This window comes from Ranitomeya variabilis, chromosome 6 (genome assembly GCF_051348905.1).
Source record: "Ranitomeya variabilis isolate aRanVar5 chromosome 6, aRanVar5.hap1, whole genome shotgun sequence".
In the NCBI taxonomy this organism is placed as follows: Eukaryota; Metazoa; Chordata; class Amphibia; order Anura; family Dendrobatidae; genus Ranitomeya; species Ranitomeya variabilis.
In genome coordinates, this window is record NC_135237.1 from 507,404,856 (window position 1) to 507,417,558 (window position 12,703).

The 12,703-nt window shown below is 46.2% G+C and overlaps 1 protein-coding gene across 6 annotated transcripts in view; it reads left to right on the forward strand.

The window, feature by feature from the left end:
• VPS13B (vacuolar protein sorting 13 homolog B) overlaps positions 1 to 12,703 on the forward strand; it is a 1,111,190-nt gene that overhangs the window by 300,084 nt on the left and 798,403 nt on the right. The window lies entirely within an intron of this gene.

Here is a 12,703-nt window from a genome sequence, read left to right on the forward strand (position 1 = left end):
TTCTTACTGGTCCTGAAGGGTTAAACAAAGTTTTTTTTTTTTTACTCTATGTTCCCCATGTATTGACTTAATTATGACAAGTAGATGCAAGAGATAGTGTTTCCTACCGAAATGAAAGAACATCTTAAATATTATAAACAGTTGTATAGTTTCCAAACAAGTAATACAGGACACATTTTAAAGAACAGAAGAAATTATTTAATTTCATTAACTGTGGTCTAATATATTGTGCATCTTTCTCTTGGTAAACCACAGCGGCATTTATTGGCAATGGCTTCAAAGTACTACTGGATTTGTCTGCTTTCATTGGCCAAATGTGTCATAAAAAAGAGATGCATTAAGTCTTGGAAAAGAAAGCTTGTGGATTTTTTTGTAATGATTAAACCATTTTGCAATGCACTTGTTAATGTACTCGGATATATAAAATGGCTCATTTAAATACAAAAAGGTTACTAAAAGAAACATCCCTTTGAATAATTATGAATACTAATACTGTATTTTTTGGCCTGTGAGACTTAGCAAGCTATGAGAGGCAGCGGAGTTTAGAAAACCAAGAATATGGAAAAAGGAATTTTTGATCGCTTCATAATGTTTTTGGTCTAAGATTGTTGAGTGGTTAAAATCTGCCTTGGTGGTCCACAGTAGTGGATGGGTTTTTTCAGTGGTGTAACTGTAATAAGTGCAGGGATTGCAATCACACCCGGACCCTGGGGCCCCAAAAGGTCCCTTTTGATCCTTATAAAAAGACCTATTACTATTAAAGACCTGTGATTGTTGAGGGACCCGTTGAACGTTTTGCATTGGGGCCCATAACCTTCAAGTTCCGAAACTGGGTTTATTTCTCCATTTTCTGTTATCCCATCACACCAGCATTTATCTTCCTTGAAGTGATGACTTTAAAACTACCCTTAAATATTCAGGTCTTTACAAAAAATGTACCTAAGCTATAACAGGTAGGTAATTGCAACTCACAGACCGCTCCTGCCATGGAATCAGAAACCTCTGCTGACGTCACGTCTACAAAGCTGAGGCTTCTTTTCCGCTCCACACTGTGGACAGGGCATGACTTCCGAGGTCATTTTGATTGTCCGTCAGATCCCCGCTGCCTAACTGGGGGAGCCGGCTGTCAATTAGAATGACCTCTGAAGCCTTGCTCCGTCGCTCCAGCAGAGGGAGTTGAATCCCCGGCAGGAGCGTTCTGTGACGGGCAAGAACAGCGCCTTGCACAACAGGCAGGTAAGTTGCAATTACTGCCTGTTAGTGCTTAGATACATTTTTCATTTTTTCTTTTAAGTTCCGGATATACCCTTTAAAGAGGACTTATCACAAGTCATTTACTAAAATGATCACTATTCGAGTCTACATTGGGTGCTCAAGTACGCATCAAGTGTCGCAAATGCTTGAGTCACGTGATGCTCTTTACTTTACAATATAAGGCCAAGGAATGGCTAAAAAAAAATGCAGCAGACCAAAAACTACAAAATTCTCAGAGAAACGTGTGTGTATGTATGTATACAGCGTCGGACTGGGGTGTCTGGGGCCCACCAGAGGAATGGACTCTAGGGGCCCACCCTACAGCTATATGCAAATATCTGTCATTATAGTGGAGCATCGGCTGTAAAACACCGGCGGCTGCTGCACATCTACCGTGTGCCCCAATAACTGGGATGTATAATTACGGTAGTTTACATTAATGTGGTTCTAGGTAAAACAAGTTATCACTGATCCATGGGCTCCACAGGATAGGTGATCGCTTAGATCCGACCATTAGAAACTGGGGAAGTTTTATCCCTGACAGGACACTTTTATCACTATTTTAAAATGCAGCGGCAGGTGGGATTTCTGACCGCAGCTCCATTCATTCTCTTTGGGGCTTCCAGAAAAAAACAAGTGCAGCCACTGAGGGAATGAATGGATCAGTGATCTAGTCGGACATGCCACTCCAGTCTAATGGGGATGAAAAGTTCCACATTTTGCTGAGTGGATCCAAGCAGTCAGACCCCCACCAATCAATATGTTATCACTTATCCTGTGGAGAGGTGATTACTTTTTTCAACAGGAAACCCCTGTAAGTGCATCTCCGCCGCTGTGTACAAAGCATTAAAACTCTAATGGAAATAAAGAATCTTCTCCTAATTAATATCAGAGAGAACAAATGACTGCCATACACAACACAATCCACTATACCAAGACCAATAATACCACATACAGGAAGAAATACCACCACACCATGACCAGACCACATAGTGACCGAATAATACTACATACAAGGGACAAATACCACCGCACCGTGTCAACACCACATATTACCACCACTTGGTGACCAAATAGCACATACAAGGGACAAATACCACAACACCATTTCCAGACCACATATTACCACCACATAGTGACTGAATACTACAATACTGATCAGAAATAAAAAAAACAAAAAAAAAACACAATACTATCACCATAAGGCTGCTGTCACACTAGCAGTATTTGGTCAGTATTTTACATCAGTATTTGTAAGCCAAAACCAGGAGTGGAACAATTTGAGGAAAAGTATAATAGAAACATGTGCACCACTTCTGCATTTATCACCCACTCCTGGTTTTGGCTTACAAATACTGATTTCCACATATAGTGGGATCTATGCAATAAAGCGATCTCCACTATGGTACTAATATAAAATAAATTTTATTGAACATAATGTTAAAAACACAAATAGGATAAAATTACTACATGTAAGAAAGGTACACAATCCAATAAAAGGGACTATACTGCCATGGGAGATTGCAAGATGGCTCAGGCTGAATGCAGTATATATACAATGAGAAATACCTATGCTATGATATGAGAGTCCATGGATGGAAAGCTGCCTCTATCAGCGATACCTAGCTTAATAATATGGTGTCCTAAATCAGACCCCTCAAAAATACATGGCATATGCTAGAGGTAGTAAAAGGATATTACCTTACTGTTCGCCTGCTGCAATGACCCCGGCGTCCCTCTAGCATATGCCATGTATTTTTGAGGGGTCTGATTTAGGACACCATATTATTAAGCTAGGTATCGTTGATAGAGGCAGCTTTCCATCCATGGACTCTCATATCATAGCATAGGTATTTCTCATTGTATATATACTGCATTCAGCCTGAGCCATCTTGCAATCTCCCATGGCAGTATAGTCCCTTTTATTGGATTGTGTACCTTTCTTACATGTAGTAATTTTATCCTATTTGTGTTTTTAACATTATGTTCAATAAAATTTATTTTATATTAGTACCATAGTGGAGATCGCTTTATTGCATAGATCCCACTATATGTGGAAGTTTTGCTGGGTGGTACATATACCCTTCGTTTTGAAGGGATTTGTCTTTGTAAAAACATAGAGCAATTACGTGTGATTACAAATACTGATGTAAAATACTGACCAAATACTGAATGTGTGACGGCAGCCTAAGTGACATTATACACAGGAGATCTGTACTTAGTATGCAGTGTCTGTGTAGAGGTAATACAGAGATCACTGGTGGTATTATACACAGGAGCTCTGTATATAGTGTATAGGTAATACAGTGATCACTGGTGACATTATACACAGGAGCTCTGTATATAGTATACAGTGTATAGTGTCAGTGTATAGGTAACACTGACTCACCAGTGACGTCTCTAGGTGAAGTCCTTCATCTTTCATCCAGCACAGACCGCCATCATTTCTTCCAGCCAGGACTCATTTCTGCAGGAAATAACACAGTTATCTCGAGCTCCACTTGCAGAACACATTACTTAATTTTTCACAACTTCTGCATTACACCACATGAAGAAAAAGAGGCGACATAGTGTCACTCTACACAGTAACAGGACCGCCCCCCCAATTAAAACAGTATACTCAAAAAATAAAATAAATACATCACTGCAGTAATAATATCCCTTAATTAGCCCCTATGGTAATAATATTCCCCACCCTGGCCCCGTTTATCTCATTCCTGGCTCCAGCCATATGTTCTCGCATCCTGCCCTCATGAGTATCCATTCTACCCCATATGATCTCCCCATCCTGCCCCATCTGTCTCCATCGTATCCATCCTGCCCCATGATCCAATCCTGCCCCATGTCTTTCATTCTGCCCCGTGTCTCCAATCATGCCCTGTATCTACATTCTGCCCATGCCTCCAGTCCTGCCCTCAGTGTGTCCAGCAATCTACCCCAGTGTGTCCAGCATATTACCCCCAGTGTGTCCAGCAACCTGCCCCAGTATGTCCAGCATATTGCCCCAGTGTCCAGCAATCTGCCCCAGTGTGTCCAGCATTGCCTCCAGACAGTGTATCCAGCAATCTGCCCCAGTATGTCCGGCAATCTGCCCCAGTGTCCAGCAATCTGTCCCAGTATGTCCAGCATTGCCCCCAGACAGTGTGTCCAGGAATCTGCCCCAGTATGTCTGGCAATCTGCCCCAGTGTGTCCGGCAATCTGCCCCAGTGTGTCCGGCAATCTGCCCCAGTGTGTCCAGCATATTACCCCCGTGTGTCCAACAATCTGCCCCCAGTCTGTCCAGCGTTCTGCCCCCAGTCTGTCCAGCGTTCTGCCCCCAGTCTGTCCAGCGTTCTGCCCCCAGTCTGTCCAGCGTTCTGCCCCCAGTCTGTCCAGCGTTCTGCCCCCAGTCTGTCCAGCGTTCTGTCCCAGTGTGTCTCCAGCAATCTGCCCCCAGTGGGTGTCCAGCATTCTGCCCCCCCCCCCTCCAGTGTCCCCCACTGCTCCGGGGGCCGCTCTGGGGGCCCCCCGGCCGCCACCCTCCCACCCTCCTTGAAGACGATACTCACCCTGCTGCCTGCTCCAGCGATGGTCTCGGCGTCTGCTCTGCACTGCATCTTCTTCCTGCTTGTGCTTGTGCGGTCATGTGATACTGATTAAAGTCATGAATATGCGCATATTCATGGCCTTAATGAAGCGGTACCACGTGACCGCACAAGCAGGAAGAAGATGCAGTGCAGAGCAGACGCCGAGACCATCGCTGGAGCAGGGTGAGTATCGTCTTCAAGGAGGGTGGGTGGGGGGCGGCCAGGGGGGCCCCCGGAGCAGTGGGGGCCCCTGGAGCAGTGGGGGCCCTGCCAGCAGGTGTCAGTGCCTGGGCCCACCGGGGGATCCACCGATTCCCCGGTGGGCCAGTCCGAGCCTGTATGTATATGTATATGTATATATATATATATATCAAAAAAATATAGGGAACACTAGAATTCCACATCCTAGATATCACGGAATGAAATATTCCAGTTGTAAATCTTTATTACATAGTGGAATGTGTTGAGAACAATTAAACCTTAAAATGATCAATGTAACAACTAATATTCCACGGAGGTCTGGAGTTGGAATGATGCTCAAAATCAAAGTGGGAAATGAAATTACAGGCTCATCCAACTTCAGTGGAAATGCCTCAAGACAAGGAAATGATGGTCAGTAGTGTGTGTGGCCTCCACGTGCCTGTATGATCTCCCTACAATGCCTATGCATGCTCCTGATGAGGCGGCGGAAGGTATCCTGTGGGATCTCCTCCCAGGCCTGGACTAAAGCATCCACCAACTCCTGGACAGTCTGTGCTGCAACATGACGTAGATAGATAGTGCGAGACATGATGTCCCAGATGTGTTCGGATTCAGGTCTCGGGAATGGGCAGGCCAGTCCATAGCTTCAATGCCTTCATCTTGCAGGAACTGCTGACACACTCCAGCCACATGAGGTCTGGCATTGTCCTGCATTAGGAGGAACACAGGGCCAACTGCACCAGCATATGGTCTCACAAGAGGTCTGAGGATCTCATCTCAGTACCTAATGGCAGTCAGGCTACCTCTGGCGAGCACATGGAGGGCTGTGCGGCCCTCTAAAGAAATGCCACCCCACACCATTACTGACCTACTGCCAAACCGGTCATGCTGAAGAATGTTGCAGGCAGCAGATCGCTCTCCACGACATCTCCAGACTCTGTCACGCCTGTCAGATGTGCTCAGTGTGAACTTGCTTTCATCTGAGAAGAGCACAGTGCGCCTGTGGCGAATTTGCCAATCCTGGTGTTCTGTGGCAAATGCCAAGCATCCTGCACGGTGTTGAGCTGTGAGCACAACCCCCATCGGGCACTCAGACCATCCTCATGGAGTCGATTTCTAACCGTTTGTGCAGACACATGCACATTTATGGCCTGCTGGAGGTCCTTTTGCAGGGCTCTGGCAGTGCTCCACCTGTTCCTCCTTGCACAAAGGCGGAGGTAGCGGTCCTGCTGTTGGGTTGTTGCCCTACTACGGCCCCCTCCACGTCTCCTGGTGTACTGGCCTGTGTCCTGGTAGCGCCTCCAGCCTTTGGACACTACGCTTAGACACAGCAAACCTTCTTGCCACAGCTTGCATTGATGTGCCATCCTGGATGGGCTGCACTACCTGAGCCACTTGTGTGGGTTTTAGAGTCCGTCTGATGCTTCCACGAGTGTGAAAGCACAATCAACATTCAAGTGTGACCAAAACATCAGCCAGAAAGCATTGGTACTGAGATGTGGTCTGTGGTCCCTACCTGCCGAACCACTTTTTTATTGAGTGTGTTTTGATAATTGCCAATAATTTCCATCTGTTGTCTATTCCATTTGCACAACAGCATGTGACATTGATTGTCAAACAGTGTTGCTTCCTAAGTGGACAGTTTGATTTCACAGAAGTTTGATTTATTTGGAGTTATATTCTGTTGTTTGTGTTCTCCTTATTTTTTTGAGCAGTGTATGTGTGTGTGTGGATATATATATATATATATATATATATATATATATATATATATATATATGTATGTATGTATACACTGCTCAAAAAAATAAATAACAAACTTTCTAACACTTTGTTTCATCGGGCTGATGCTTTACATTTTCCCGTCTCCCATGACAGCACACCTGAGAGAGGGATCCGCCCAGTCAGGACAGGAAACCTACTGAAATAAAAGGGCGGTACCTCTCCCTCATTTCAGTTGGGTTTCCTGTCCTGATGGGAACTCTTGTGCTGAAACACGGCGGTTTTGATAGAAGATCCACTTACCCGCTCCTGTCCCGGCACTGGAAGCACAGGCAGGGCGCCTGTATGTCGGCCTTCAGGAGACGGTAGCGCCGTTCGCAGATCCCGTGGGGCTCTTGCGCACGTGCGGGCATCAGTCCAGCACAGTCCGGACTCCTGGGGCCGTCCTGTGTCTGCCACGCCGCTCTCTCCCCCTCAGCTGGGCGACTTCCGGGCGCGCAGCTGACGTCGCGCGCAAGGTACGCTGGGAATGGGCGTGCCTGCGTGACGTCAGACCGGCGCGCCGGATCCAAGATGGCGGCGCCCATGGAAAGAACACCGGTGACATTACAGGCTTCCCGGCGGTGTACAGAAAGGGGGAGAGAAGCTTAATGGTTACCGGAAGAGGTGGGGAGCACTAAGGATGACCCTTTATTAAGGGTAAAACAGCGCTGAACGTCGCTCATTTCCATACAGCTTTCCAGAGATGAAGGATCGTATGGAGCATCAGCAGCAGCAGCCTTTACAGCAGCAGCAGCAAGAGTCCCTTTCAGGTGATACACCTGCTCACCAGCGTACTAAAATGGATAGCCACTCGAGTGGAAGTAGTGGCAATCGTCCTGGTCGGTCGTCTCAGGATTCTTCTACCTCCAGGAGGAACATTCCCCGTGCTCCTAGTCCGCCTCGGAATCCGGTACCCTTTATGGTCAGCGGGTGGTGAGTGATCTACGTGAATGTCACCCTGGTGGTAATGGGCTACATTTTCTGTTTACTTGGCAGGCGCCGAGGAAGGCTAGCTCCAAGACAAATAATGAGTGTGCCCTCTGTAGAGTCCCGTTGGCAGTCCAGTGGCAGAAGAGTCTTTGTGTAGATTGCATCCAAAAGACTATCCAGGAAGAAACCCCTGACTTTGCCTCTAGTCTTAGAGCGATAATCAGAGCTGAAGTAGAAGGCTCTGTTAAAGCAGCCCTTAAGAAAAAGGGTGGTAGAGACCTAGAACCAGTTTCTGTTTCCGAGTTTTCTCATTCTGATGAGGAGTGTCAGGAAGAACCATTATCTCCCTGCTCCTCCTCCTCTAGGTCCTCTGGCTCCTCTTCAGATAGCGATGTTGGGGGCCGTCCGTGCTTTCTTACCGAGAACATGGACAAGCTGGTAAAAGCCGTTAAAGCTTCAATGGGCCTAAAGGATGATAAAGCAGCCAAATCCCTGGAGGACATTATGTTCGGGGGGTTTAGAGGAGAAAAGAAAGAGTACCTTTCCATTTAACTCCAAAGTAAAGGCCCTTATAGAGAAAGAATGGAGAAAGCCAGAGAAATCGGGTAATCTGCCCTCGGCTTCTAAAAGACATTACCCCTTTGAGGAGAAGGATTCAGAGACTTGGGATAAGGTTCCAAAAATTGATGGCGCAGTAGCTAAATCTTCTAAAAAACTATCCCTTCCCTTAGAAGACTCTGGTGTATTAAGAGACCCCTTAGATAAGAAAGCGGATGGATTCCTAAGACACACCTGGGAAGCAACCGCAGGCGGTTTAAAACCAGCAATCGCAGGAACCTGTGTCTCACGTTCCCTTATTGTCTGGTTACAGCAAATAGAGGAGCAGTTAAAATCTAAAGCTCCAAGAGATGAAATTTTAACCAATGTGACTATGGCTAAAGGAGCAGCAGCCTTTATAGCAGATTCTTCAGCAGACTCCGTAAGGCTGGCGGCTAGAGCTGCAAGTTTATCCAATGCGGCTAGACGTGCTCTCTGGTTGAAGGGGTGCCCGGGCGACTTACCCTCAAAGAATAGACCCTGTTCTATACCATGTGATGGCCATTTCCTCTTTGGTAAAAAATTTGAGGACATTTTAGAGAAAGCCGGAGACAGGAAAAAGGGTTTTCCTCGCTTTCCAGTGGACTTTAGAAAGCCTTATTTTCGGAGGGGCAAATTTAGTAGGGGCCGCCCCCTGGGAGATAGAAGGAGTTGGGACTCCAGAGACAGAAGGGGATCTGGATATATGTTTAAAGGTCCCTGGACTTCAACAAAAAAGCCCTCCCAATGACGCCAGGCCAGTGGGGGGAAGGCTTTCGTCTTTTTTCCCAGCCTGGGTAAACATCTCCCCCAGTCATTGGGCTCTGAAGGTGGTCAAAGACGGCCTAAGAATAGATTTTGTTTATCCACCGCGACAGACTTTTGTTTCAACACCCCAAAGAAAGACCCCGGAAGAGCAGCTAGCCTTGGAAACAGAGGTATTGGAGCTGGTATCAAAACATGTTCTGGTAGATGTCCCGGGGGAAGAGCAGGGAAAAGGTTTTTATTCCCCTCTTTTTTTGATAAGAAAGCCAGACGGGTCACTGAGAACTATTGTCAATTTAAAAAATCTCAACCAATCGGTAGTAAACTGTTCCTTCAAGATGGAGTCTGTGAATACAGCGATAAAACTCTTGTTTCCACAGTGTTTCATGGCAGCTATCGATTTAAAGGACGCCTACTACCATGTCCCAATTCGAGACTTTCAGAAATTCCTAAGGGTAGCAGTTTGTCAAAGGTTGTCTCAGGCACTATCAGTGCGCTGCCCTCCCATTTGGCCTGTCAATAGCGCCAAGAATTTTTACCAAGCTGATGTCAGAGGTCATGTCCTTCCTCCGCTCCTGGAACGTGGTAATAGTTCCGTATCTAGACGACTTCCTGATAATAGGGAATTCAGCGGCGCACTGCCTGTCACAAATAAAAGAGGTTACGGCGACGCTAGAGTTGTTGGGGTGGAAAATAAATCTCGCCAAATCAAGGTTGACGCCGGAGCTAGTTCAGTCCTTTTTAGGCCTAGTTCTGGACTCCAGGCGTCAGCTTTGTCTCCTACCAGAAAACAAGCTGGTCAAAATTCAAAATCTTGTGGAGGCAGCAATTCAACACCCGGTAATGACATTGAGGAAGGCAATGTCCTTGCTGGGTTCTCTAACGTCCTGTATACCCGCAGTAAGATGGGCTCAGTTCCATCTTAAGACTGTTGCAGTGGGAGGTCCTGTCTGCACAAAAATGGTTAAAAGGGCATTTAGAGGGCAAGCTATGTCTTTCATTGGAGGTAACAGGTTCCCTAAAATGGTGGGCCATAAGAGATCATTTGGCATCGGGGGTCCAGTGGATAACTCCGGTAGAGCAGGTCATCACCACAGACGCAAGCGGTACAGGATGGGGGGCGCATTTAGGAATTCTCTCAATTCAGGGGTCCTGGTCCCATCAAGAATCACAGCAGGCGTCAAATTTAAGAGAGTTATGGGCTGTAGAAAGAGCTGTGAAACATTTCCTTCCCATCCTTCTAGGTCACCATACCAGAGTCATGTCGGACAATCGCGCAGTGGTAGCATATATCAACCACCAAGGGGGGACGAGATCCCCTTCCCTAATGAAGTCAGCATCTGTCCTCCTACAACTAGCAGAGCGCCACCTACTATCCCTCTCTGCTCTCCACATAAAAGGGGTCGAGAATACGAGAGCAGACTACCTAAGTCGCAAGACACTGAGGCAGGGAGAGTGGTCTTTAAATCCCTTGGTGTTTCAATAGATAGTGCAGGCTTGGGGCTTACCTGTAATAGATTTATTTGCCTCTCTAAACAACAGGAAAGTAGAGAGTTTCTGTTCGTTAGACCCGAGGGAGAAACCTTTCGCGGTAGATGCTCTTCAAATTCAATGGAATTTCAGTCTCGCTTATGTGTTTCCACCGATAGCGATGTTTCCAGCAGTGGTGAGAAAGATCAGAATGGCACAAGCGAGAGTAATTTTGATTGCTCCATTTTGGCCGAAAAGACCTTGGTTCTCCCTCCTGAGACAAATGTCTATAACCGATCCTTGGATTCTACCAGAGATTCCGGACCTGCTAACCCAGGGCTCAATATGCCACTCTCAAGTGAAGGGCTTCCATCTTGCAGCCTGGAATTTGAGAGGGCATTACTGAGTAGGCGGGGTTTTCACCAGGGTTAGTCTCCACCTTGTTAAAAAGTAGAAAACCAGTAACATCGAGAATTTATGGTAGAACATGGAAAAAGTTTCTGGATCTTTCAGGACAACCTTTGGGGGACGAAGCTCCTGTGGGTACTATTTTAGAATTTTTACAAGCAGGTTTACAACTGGGGTTGGCAACTAATACGCTTAAAGTTCAGGTGTCGGCGTTAGGAGCCTTATATAATTGCAATCTTGCCTCCGATAGGTGGGTGTCCCGCTTTATTAAATCCTGTAGCAGGTCTAGACCAGTGGTAATTCAGAGAGTTCCCCCGTGGGATTTAAATCTGGTGTTAGATGCCCTAACCAAAGGTCCATTTGAACCCTTGCAGGAATCATCGATAAAGATACTCACTCTTAAAACGGTGCTTCTGGTAGCATTAACATCAGCCCGTAGAGTGAGCGACTTGCAGGCTCTGTCTGTCTCCCCTCCTTACACGCAAATTTTTGATGACAGAGTAGTACTCAGACCAGTTCCGGCATACCTTCCGAAAGTTGTACTTAAATTCCATAGAAGTCAAGAGATTGTGTTACCCTCTTTTTGTAATAATCCTAAGAACCCAGGGGAGGCGAAATTTCATACACTGGATGTAAGGAGAACTATTTTGCAGTACATATCCTTAACTAGTCAGTGGAGGAAGGATCAATCCCTGTTGGTAGCCTTCCAGGGTAGTAGGAAGGGATATGGGGTGTCCAAGGGTACTATCGCCAGGTGGATTAGGGAGGCTATTTCCTTATCCTATGCTTCAAGCGGCGCCCCGATCCCTGATGGCATCAAGGCTCACTCCACCAGAGCTGTGGCTACTTCCTGGGCAGAAAAAGCAGAGGTATCGATAGATCAAATTTGTAAGGCCGCTACCTGGTCCTCTCCATCTACCTTCTTTAGACACTACCGACTAGATCTATCCTCCTCGACTGACCTTACCTTTGGTAGAAGGGTGCTACAAGTGGTGGTCCCTCCCTAAGGTGGTTCTTTCTCCAAAAATCTCTCAGGTGTGCTGTCATGGGAGACGGGAAAACACCAAGGTTACTTACCGGTAGCTGGTTTTTCCGGAGCCCATGACAGCACCTGTATATTCCCTCCCTTCTTTTTCACCCTTTGGTGCGCACTTTTTAGCTGGGTGTGTTTTGTTATAATTATGATGTGGTGGTGGATTGCCATGTACTAACCAAGAGGGCCTCTCATGCTCTGAAAACCCAACTGGAGTGAGGGAGAGGTACCGCCCTTTTATTTCAGTAGGTTTCCTGTCCTGACTGGGCGGATCCCTCTCTCAGGTGTGCTGTCATGGGCTCCGGAAAAAACGGCTACCGGTAAGTAACCTTGGTGTTTTTGTACTAGGAAAAAAAAAGCACTAGTAGTAATTTGGTTGCTAGAAGCACTAGCAATGTCTTTTTTATGTAATTGCATGGCTAGCACTGTCTCTAATCTATAACTTAGCTATTAAACCATCTTTTTTGGTTGCGTGTGTAGAAGACTAAAAAGTCAAATAAAAGCCAAGATTGACAATGTTGTCTCAGCTGCTTTGGCACTGGGAGCGCTTTCTACAAATTTCCCTCTCAGTGGTGTTTTTAACAAGGATTTTTGTGGATGTATGAAATAATCGAAGTTTTAGTAAATTGGGTCATATTGTAATTATATTTTCCCCAGCTAAAACGTTAACACTTCTCAGAAAAACAAACCGTGTCAGCATTTGCTGGATTAGGGGTTGAGCTTTGTGCAAAAGTT